The sequence below is a fragment of the Cornus florida genome, unplaced genomic scaffold, assembly GCF_030987335.1.
Source record: "Cornus florida cultivar Cherokee Brave unplaced genomic scaffold, ASM3098733v1 CherokeeBrave_3.0.0_Hap2_Chr08, whole genome shotgun sequence".
NCBI classification, from domain to species: Eukaryota; Viridiplantae; Streptophyta; class Magnoliopsida; order Cornales; family Cornaceae; genus Cornus; species Cornus florida.
The window spans coordinates 34,646,338-34,657,441 of record NW_026775578.1 but is presented as its reverse complement, the minus strand read 5'-3'; the positions used below and the strand labels follow the sequence as shown (position 1 = coordinate 34,657,441).

Below are 11,104 nucleotides of genomic sequence, written 5' to 3'. Positions count from 1 at the left end.
TAATATTTTTTTCACCCCCTTTCTCTCTCTCTCTCTAAAACTCTCCCTCCCCTCTCTCTCTCTCTCTAAAACTCTCCCTCTCTCTCTCTCTCACACACACACACACACAAACATAATTTTTTTAATTTTAAAGGATATTTTTATAATTTAAAAAAATATTTTTTAATTTTTAATATAACATTAAATAGTATGGTTAAATTTGTTATTTCATAGTCCAGTTAACGGGTCGAATACAAATATTGGGGTAATGTAATAACTTTTTAAAAGTGTAGGGTCTTTCAGAAACAAATTACAATTTTATGATCAAAATTTGAAAATAGTGAGAGTTTTATTTTAACTCTCAATTTTATACTAATGATTATTTAATAAAAAAATCTAACAACTAAATGAATAAAAAACCCAATTCCCATTACTATTTTTTTTCAGTCGATCTGGATGTTCTTGCACCCACTCGGGTTGATCATTGGTCACGATGCCCAACTCCATTGTCACTTGGTTTCACTTAGGTTTCCTTTCCTAAAATTATTCATAACCCTCTCTACAAGTGGCATTCCACTTTCTTTAGTTCTATACAATCCCAACCCAAATTGAACTGAAATTTTGTCAAAAAGAATCTGTGGGTCTTCTAGTGATTTCAATATTACTATTGAGAAGAGCATAAGAGCTGGAAAAAAACCACACCAACATTCTGTTTTTGCTTTTATTCATCTCATATGTGCTTAGGATTGGTTTAAAAAACCTTTATGAAATTGTGACATTCAGGTGTAATTGCAAAGAGTTTTGTTGGATCTATCTTGACGGCAGTGGAGATTTGGCTCATTGTTAATTGAAAGAATTTTTTATACATTGCCTTGGTGAGTTGGATAAAATCAAAACTGCGATCTATCAACCTCATCTTATGAATGCTAATTTCTTCAAATAGATTCATCGTCTGGAGAAATAAGTCAACAAATACTTCTTATTTATTTATTTTTTACAAGAAACTCATACACCAACTTTACTCAAATAAAAATTAAATTCTCAGACTTAATTTTTTTTTCAAGGGTAAATTATACTCGTGAAGTTTACTCAATTATAGGGGGAGATGTTCGAAATACCTAAAAAATTACACTCAACTCAATAATGTCGTTAAAATCAAGGGTCTTGTAGTCTAGTATTTCCTCTACCTTCTAAAGTGGATGGTAAGCGTGAGTAGTGTGTATTTTTTACCGATGAAAAATAAATAAGCAATGCACTTAATTTTTTTACAAAGTGTCAATTTTATCATTAATTTCATATTCATGCATAGGGCTGCAACTTGGGCAGACTAACCCAGCCCAATCCAAAATTTTTGAAATTGGGACTTATATTCACAAATCAGGTTTATGTTCGGATTGAGCTTTGTCAAAATCCAGACATATTTGGATTGACCTCGGGCGCAACCCGAACTCAACCCAAAACCCAAAATAAAATTTTTTTTAAAAAAATTAATTTATTTTCTCATTTATCTCTCCTCTCTCTTCTTTCTCTTTATAAAAAAATTAATTTATTTTAAAAAAATTAATTTATTTTCTCATTTATCTCTCCTCTCTCTTCTTTCTCTTTATAAAAAAATTAATTTATTTTCTCATTTATCTCTCCTCTCTCTTCTTTCTCTTTCTCTTTCTCTCTCTAAATAAATTATGTTATTCTTTTTTTATTCTTATTATGGATTTAGAGGAAAAGGTTATCTATTACTAGTATCAAACGTGGTTTTTTAGATCTGCAGACGGCGGAGGAGGGGGTTAGAGAGAGAAAGTAGAGAGAAACAACAAATCAAGCTAATGTTTCTCTCTTGCGTAAATTTCTTTGTGATTTTTGGTTCTTATGGATTTAGAGAAAAAGGGGATCTATTACAAGTATCCAAGGGCAGAGGAATCGGGTTAGAGAGAGAAAGGAGGAGGAGGAGGAGGTTCTTGGTTGGTTATTTTGTCTTGTCTGTGTTGAGTACTGTGGATTGATCGAGATGATAAGATACCCAGTCAAACTTTTTGTACTTCTGATTCTTGTTGATTTTGTAGTTTGCAGTTGCACGCGCAGGGGGCAATTTCAGAGTTGAGAACGAGAATAGAGATGGAGGCGATTGGGGAGGCTGAAATGATTTGCCCTAAAAATATATATTTTTTTAATAATAATATAATCAAATATATATATATATATATATATATATATATATATATATAATATGTAATACCACACAATTCCATTATTATTACTGTTACTTTTATATGGAAACAAAAAAAAACTTCATTATCGCGCTGAAAGATGTCCCAATAACAAAATAGGCAAGCAGCTTCAGGTGACTTCCTATTAGATAAAAACACACACACATAGAGAGAGATAGAGGAGCTGAAAGATGATGAAAAGAAGTGTCATTGCCTACTCAAATTTTAGATATGGTGCTGCTGTCACTTTCCAGAAGGCTACCTGTAAGTCTTCAACTTCTCTTGAGCATTGTTTGATTTTCTTCATTGATTATCCATTTGCTAATGATAATTTAAGGGCTTCGTTTCATTCCCAAACTGGTAAAGATCGAAACCCTCACAATATGAGTAGTCGAACCGGGTATATTGATTCTCTGAGAAATCAAAGTAGATTTGATTTCACTAACCTTGACGATGCACTCGCATTGTTCGATCAAATGTCTCAAATGCGACCTCTTCCTTCAATTGTGCATTTTAATCAATTGTTAGGGGCCATTGTCAGAATGAAACATTACACCACTGCAATTTCTTTGCTTAAGCAAATGAAATCCTTAGGAATGGCTGAGCCAGACGCTTATACTCTGGGCATCTTGATGAATTGCTACTGCCATTTGAATCGGGTCGATTTGGGTTTCTCTATTCTGGGGAGAACTTTGAAGCTTGGTTATGAAGTGAATTGTACAAAGCTCAACACTTTGATGAGGGGACTCTGTAGTGAGGATAAAATAGGTCAGGCAGTAGAGTTGTTTAATGACATGGGGGCAAAAGGATTTCGACCTGATAAAGTTACTTGTGGAACCATTATAAATGGGTTGTGCAAAACAGGGAACACCAGCGCAGCTATTGAATTGGTTAAGAAGATGGAAGAGAGAAATTGGGAAACCAATGTATTTGTTTTTAGCCCGATCATTGACAGTCTTTGTAAGGATAGACTGGTAGCTGAGGCTTTCCAACTTTTTTCAGAAATGATCCGTAAAGGGATTTCATCAGATGTTGTTACTTACAACTCCTTGATCCATAGTCTATGCAATTCAAACCAGTGGAAAGAGGCTACAAGGTTGTTGAATGAAATGGTGAGCCGAAATATCAAACCCAATGTAATAACCTTCAATATGTTGGTGGGTGCACTTTGTAAGGAAGGGAAGGTTACAGAAGCTGCAGAAATAGTTGAATTGATGATTTAAAGAGGCGAGGAGCCTAATACAGTCACGTACAGTGCACTGATGGATGGATATTGTTTGCAAAGCAAAATTCACGAGGCAAAAAAGATATTTGATTTGATGGTTGCTAGGGGTTGTGTACCTAATGTTCATAGCTATAACATCTTGATTAATGGGTATTGTAAGAAAAGAAGAATGACTGAGGCTCTAAGCCTTTTTCATGAAATTTCTCTAATGGGATTGGTTTCTGATACTGTTACTTACACCACGCTTATAGGTGGTTTTTGCCATGCTGGAAAACCTCTAGTCGCAACAACTTCTGAATGAGATGCAAGCCCATGGCCGACATCCTGATCTTATGACCTACTCTACTTTGTTAAATGGATTGTGTAAGAACCAATGTCTTGCTGAGGCAATGGCCTTGTTTCGAGAGACGGAAGAAAGTGGACTGCATCCTAATATTGTGGTTTACAACATCCTTATTGATGGTATGTGCAAAGCTGGAAGCATTAAAGGTGCAAGGGAATTCTTTTATGGTCTTTCTTCCAAAAGGTTGCAACCTGATGCTCACACATATAATATCATGATCAATGGCCTTTGTAATGGTGGGTTGTTAAGCGAAGCAAACATGTTGCTCAAGAAAATGGAAGAGAGTGGTTGCTCACCCAATGGTATCACTTACAATATAATTGTGCAGGGATTTCTTCGAAACAATGAGACGTTAAGGGCAATGCAACTTCTTCAAGAAATGGTTGAGAAAGGATTCTCTGCAGATGCATGTACTATGACCCTATTGTTGAATTTATCAAATAATAGTGGATTGGATGAGTCAGTTTTGGAGATGCTCAATAAGTTTCTGTGATCTATATTGGGTTTTCAAATGTTTGGTGGAAGTTTCATGTTTTGTTGGCCTTGTAGTGTGGTGTATGTATGGCCTATTGATGCTTGCATCAGTGTCTTGTTCATGTTTTATGGGTGAAATTATTTTTCCATGACAAGTATGAAGGAGAGAGCCTTACATAGTTGGGTGATGTTTGGGAACTTGAGAATTATGCCGGAGGGATTTGTATGAAACTGGTAGATAGATGGGATAAGGAAGGTGGCTTGGTGAATCTGAAGAAAGCAAAATTGCTGCTTAAGCATATAGGAATGATCCCAAAGAGAGGCAAGTTTACCAAACAATGTATGCTTATCTGCTCTGCCTTTGTATGTCGGGATGTTTCAAGAATGGCACCTCATCAACTTCATTTTCCTTTCTTGATGTCAATATTATAACCATCCCATTAAGGGGAAGAAAAAAACAAGGCACCTCTTTCGAATCCATCAGACCTTTTAGATGTTATTTTCTTGTAAAAGCAGAAGAAATTGTTTTGAATTCTCAGATGCACCCTTTACTTTATATTCAGGTGTTTATAGAAGTTGTTATTCGCACTTTCAGATATTTGATTCCATTATCTTAGCTCTCGAACGACACCGAATTAATGCTTTGGGTAGTGAATTTGTGGGAGAGTTACTTCCTCCTTTGGTGTGCCAGAATAGTTGAATATTTATAGGGTCATGTCATGCAAATGTCAACTGAGATTGGAGTGACTGCATAGCTAGACTTTTAGAATGTTTATATGGAATTGTTCTATAGCCAGTGTTTGGGGTATTCATGCTAGTGTTGTGGGTAAAACCTGGCAAATCAAAATGTTGAATAGTTCTATTGGTCATGGTTTACAAAACATCCAGAATGTAGCAAGTGACTTCATTTTAGGTTTCATAAAGCAAGTCCATTTGGAACTTTTTGTTATTATTATTATTATTATTTTCTTGAAACATTGTCAAAATAAATCACAGCACAACAAAAACTTTTCTTCTGCTTCGTGTGATTTGAAAATACAAAATAGAAACTATTGCGAAACGAGCCCTAACTTTATCATTTGTGTTATAAAATTACATATAGTAACACAGATAGTGGAGTAGTTAGTACATAAACATATTAATTTTATTGGTAAAAAAAAAAAAAAAAAAAGGAAGGTGACAAAGTTTAGTTTCCTTGTTCTTATAACCAAGCATCTATATTTCGCTCTGTTTTTTTTTGGTTGGTACTTTTTGAATAAACATTACATTCTATTCAAGTATGTCATGAAACTTAAACGGAGCTTAGTTCTTAATGTTGAAAAAGTAAATACAGAAACTAGAAGATTCAATAAAAAATAAATAAAGAAACTAGAAGGCTCAATATAACTTTAACGAGTGATATTTGAAAGCTACAATTCTTGTAGATGTACTTCGTGTATGTTTTGGTTCTAGCGATGGAGCCAGAAATTATGTCCAAAGGGGGCACAGTGCAGTAAATGTTTTTGAGGCAGGGCAATTTTAATTTTTTTGAAGAATTACACGTACAAAAATGAATTTTTTTTAAGTTGAGGGGGTAAATTTTGAATTTTTTAAGAATTATACATATAAAAATGAAATTTTTTAAAGTTGGCAGGGAGAAATTTTAAAACTTTAAAGAATTATACATATAAAAATGAAATTTTTTAAAGTTGAGGAGGGGCATATTTAAAATTTTAAAGAATTATGTATACAATAATTTCTAGAATTGGAATATAAGGTACTCTCTCTATAACAGTAATCAAGAAGTATAAGTTTAATAAATGATCACCAAAGTTGAAGCATGATGCATCATCGTGACCGTCCTTGCATTTATTCCCTATGAATGATGTTGGTTATATAAATTCTTTATTTTTCATTATTTGCTATCATGCACGTTGTATTCTCTTCTATTTAATTTTTTAATAGTACTTCCATCTTGTGCAAGGAGGAGAGGTCGAATGAAATTGCAACAAGTGTCTAAAAAATAAGTATAAAATTAAATTAGGTATTGCTCATCTATTTTTGGAGGGTATAATCCATCTGTATATTATTATTTTAGGTAAATTACACTCAGACTCCTTGAAATTAAGTCATTTATCAACTATATGAAAATTTTAATTTTAATTTTTACTCATATTTGTAAGTGATTTCGTATTTTACTTACACCTCATATATCAATTTGTAGTGATGTCAAAGTGCTTTTAGGTATAAAATGATTATTCTACCATTTTGACCACATATTGACTTAAAAATATATTTTTTTTTATGACAAAAATGCCTCTCAATTTTTTCATGACAAGAATACCCCAAAGTGACCTTACAAGCAACTGTTTGCATGCAACCATATAACCGTGCCTTCGTTTTTGTTTTTGTTTTTTTTTTATATTATTTTCCTTCTTTGACAATGACCTTTGCTATACTCTTATTTTTTGAAAATTTCCTATTAAGTCTTACTTTTTAGCTCTAAAGAGGAAAAAGAATATTTCCAAATAAGTTTAGCTCATGTAAATTATGATTTTTTTTTTACATTATTACCCTTTCTAGCAGTGTCCTAAATAACTAACAGTCCTACAACAACTCTCCCCCCTTCTCCGGCTAGCTCCATGTTTTCCGGCGACTTCTTCTTCTAACACCTAGCTGCTCCGATGAAATTGTCAAAAGGATTGATCGGAACAAGCCTAAGAGCCAACCAATAATCCATCAATGACAGCACACCTTTAATTGTCCTTTTGATCTATTTAATTCAACCATCCATTGACTCCAATTCATCCATCCATAATCCATCCATCACACAAAAAGGGGCAAAAAAAAGTTAATAATTCAACTCAATCCAATACAAAAGAACACCCATCTTCTCTCTCTACATATATGTACACGAATGAATAAACATATAAACTAAATAGATGTTCTGGGTTTGATTGGATTTTATTAATTGGGATGTATATACATATAAATCAAATGGGTATTTTGTGTATTCTGGGTTTGAATCACAAGCATGCCGCCGTCCTCTATTGTCAACGTTCTCCGGCATACACACGAGCTTCACGCATCGCCGGTCACAGCAGATAATTCCTTTCGTTTCATTCTCGCCGGGTACTTGCATCGCCGCTGCAATCATCCGAGCTCGCCACTTCCAGCCGGCATTCCAAAGCAGCCGCCACCGCTCCACCGCAGTCATCCACTGCCGGCATACATACAAGCTTCACGCCGAACATACCCACTTACCGCCTAGCACACCTCGCTCGCCATCATCGTCGCTGCAGTCCTCATGTTCGCCACTAAGAACATTGTCGCTGGTCAGTTCAAGTGCACCGCAGTTCAGTGCCTCGGAGTCCGTACGTCCCTCTTAGCCAGAGTCCGTCGTCGGAACATCTCCGGCAGCCGTCCTCTTCACGGTCACCCTTGCTCGCCGTCCGTCGAGGAGTCCTCCTTGATTCTCTTCGGCAAATTCACTGCTCACCGTTCACATCCTTCTCGTTGTGGGTCTATACAGTGTTACTCGTTTGGGGAGAGTGCAAGATAGCATTTGGAAAGAGTAATAATTGAAAAAAAAATCATAATATATTGTGTTGTGAACTTATTTGGAAATATTTTTTAAAATAGGATTTTCTTGTCTTTTTTAAAATTTTATAAGATTTGTTTGTCTTTATATCTAAAAAGTGGACTTAATAGGAAATTTTCCTTGTGGTGTGTTTTGAGTAATTAGGGTAGTTTTGTCATTTAGAATTATAGATTTTTTTATTTATTAAATTGTATTAAAAAGTTAAGGGTAAAAGGGTGAATTCATATGTGTCAAAGCCCAAAAAGTAAATTAGGGTGTAAGTAAAAGTTAAAACCAAAATCTTCAAATAGGTGAAAAATGACCTAACCTTAGGAGGTCTGAGTGTAATTTATCTTATTATTTTTATTATTTCCTTCTTTCTCTTCAGTCTTCTCCTCGGGCCATTTAGAGATTCGAATCCAACTGAGAAGTGGATTCGGCGTCAGTGATTGGATTGCGATTGGGATTGAGGCGTCAACGAAGACAACAACAGCGGGACAAAAGGAGGAGGAATAATAGGAAGATGTTAAGGTTGAGGGGGAGTTGGGATGGTGTTTTTCTAGGGTTGGAAGGATTTAGGTTCTGTAATTTTTTTTTTTTATTAAAAGGTTCTGTAGTTTAGGGTATTGAAAAGGTATGGAAGTGTTTGGGTGTGAAGAAGAGATGGAGAGTGTACCATTGGTGGATTTACAGTTTTGAAGGATTTTGGGTTTCGATTCTTTGTTGTTTTAAAGAGCCTCTGGCTTTTGGGTTTCGATTCTTTGTTCTAGTGGATTAGCATATAAATTTTGTGGGGAGGAATGAGAATGGTGTTGCTGCCTCTGCCGTTGGTGGTGATGTTGCCGCCCTTCAGTGGTAGTGCTACTGTGGCGGCTGATTGTGGAGAGGTCGATCCAGGAGGCTGGAGTTTGAAAATCGACGAGGCCAAAGTGATGCCGTCAACCACGGTGGTCCAGACGTCAGTGGCAGGGAAGAGGAAGAAGGCGTAGACGGCAAACCAAATGAGAAGGAAAAAATAAATAGAAGACAAAATACAAATGGGTTATACCCGAAAATAAATCGGCAATACCCAATTTAATTTTATATTTATTTTTAGACACTTGTTGTAATTTCATTGGAGCACGTCAATGGGGAGGATGAACTACATCCTCCCGGCACAGGATAGAAGTGTTATTCTTAATTTTTTAAAATGTCTTTTAATTACTTCATTCTATTTCGGTCGGCCTATTTTTTAATTACCTATCAGGCTAATGCATTATTGAGTTTTGTAGAATTTGATTATATTGTACGTAAATTTACTTTCTCCAATTTTATAATAGGCTCCATTCCTAGCTTTTCTTCACAAGTTCATTATTAATAAAATCATTTTTAGTTTCTTGTAATATCCTTTTTACCAAACTTGTGAAGTCAATTAACTTTCATTAGGGCTGCAAATGAACCAGGCTTGGCTTGTTAAAAACTCGGCTCGAGCTCGTTCATTTAGTAAACAAGCCGAGCTCGAGCCCGATTTTCAAGCTCGTTTAGTAAACGAGCTGAGCTTGAGCAACCTTGAGCTCGGCTCGTTAGGCTCGTGAACAAGCTTGTTAAGAAAGCCCATTTATATTACAATTTTACATTTAAAAGGTTTGGTCCATATGAATGTAAGTTTGGCCCAATTCAAGTAATGGCCTAAAGAATTATAAGACTTTAACCCACATTCAAATAAAACTATATCTCAGCCATTAAATATTGGTTCATCTTCTCAGCCGTTGATTTGCTTTAAGTTAAAAAGATAAGTATAACCCTAAAAATAAGAAGTCTCCAGCAGCAGCAGCAGTGGCAAGGGATCTTTAGATACTCCCACAAACAACGGCAGCACCATTCTCACTCTCTCCTTCAAACGGATCTCAACGTCTCTCTCAAATGCACCTTTAAGTTCAGGCAGTGGAATATATCTCTAAATCAAGTCCCTAAACTCTTGTAAGGTTTGATTTCGATCTTGAAAGTTTGTTTGTATTTCTTTTTCTTCTTCTCTGTTAGAGGTGGAGACTTCTTCTTCTTCTTTGTCATTTTTGTTAGAGGTGGAGATCGGATTTCATGGAAGAGACCATCTCCGATCAGATTTCATGAAAGAAATGTGATGTTTCTTGGATTATGATTATAAGGTATGTAACCGAGCCGAGCCCAGCCCAACCCGAGCTCTTCGCAATTCTATCGAGCCCGAGTCCTAGCTCAGGTAGCCCAAGCTCGCCCGAACACGAGCCGAGCCCGAGCACTTCCTTGGAGATGACGAGCCGTGCCCGAACAACCCAAAGCTCGGCTCAGGTCATTTGTAGCCATAACTTTCATAGCTAAAAATATATATTAAGAAAATAACATTAAAAAAATTGCAACAAAACATATAAATTATTGAGAGAATATGCTCACAATTTACAATACTGGGCCCGTTTGGTTTGGCATGGGATATGTTTTAGACATTATATTTTTGGTCAATACCAAAACAACTATTTTGTTGTATGAGTGTTTTGGGTAGAAATCGAAACCATGTTTGGTAACGAAAATTTGTTTTGAGAATTAAATTCAGAAATTTGCTTTAGTTTTCTCCCCGCAATATCAAAACACACAATATTACCATGGTGATATGGGTTTGGGTTAAAAAATCTAATATGTTATGAACTATTCTAAACCAATATCAACGGTCTCAAACATGATATGAGTCCAAATTTGAAAACTAATATTAGAAAAATAATATCATAACACATTTCAAACAAACCCTAATTTATTTCACTACATAATGCTCAGGCTTTAAACGTGAAGATTTACTAGGCTTATCATTTACCTTTTTTAAAAAAAAAAAAAAAAATAGGTTTAAGAGTTCAATTTTAGCGAAATAAAATTGGTGTGTGAGTTTTTTTGTAAAAAATAATTAAAAAATAAAGTACTTCTTAGACCTATGTCAGTGGCGATGGACGTTTCCATAGAACCCATTGGGCCATGTAGGTTCGTCCATGGTTTCTAATATATATATACATATATTTATCCTTGTGAAGATTAATTAATTCTGAGACTACTCTAAATTCCTGAAGTTCCTACATTTTAGAAGGCTCTGCTTTAATTTAATCAGTGCATTCATTCAATTAAATTGAAGCAGAAATTTTATTTTTACATTTACAAAAAATATATTCATTCAATTATCTCTTTGAAATAGAACCATATACCACTATATTACAATCTTGATAAATTGATACAAAAATTCAACTATCAAACATTCGTAAATAAATATAATCATGAAGTTTTTATGGTATCAACCAGAGCCTTACATTACCGTTTATACAAAAAGG

The 11,104-nt window shown here is 34.9% G+C and overlaps 1 pseudogene; it reads left to right on the top strand.

Moving 5' to 3' along the window:
* The first annotated feature begins 1,635 nt into the window (after positions 1 to 1,635).
* On the top strand, positions 1,636 to 5,785 carry LOC132271256 (putative pentatricopeptide repeat-containing protein At1g12700, mitochondrial; annotated as a pseudogene).
* The last annotated feature ends 5,319 nt before the right edge of the window (positions 5,786 to 11,104 follow it).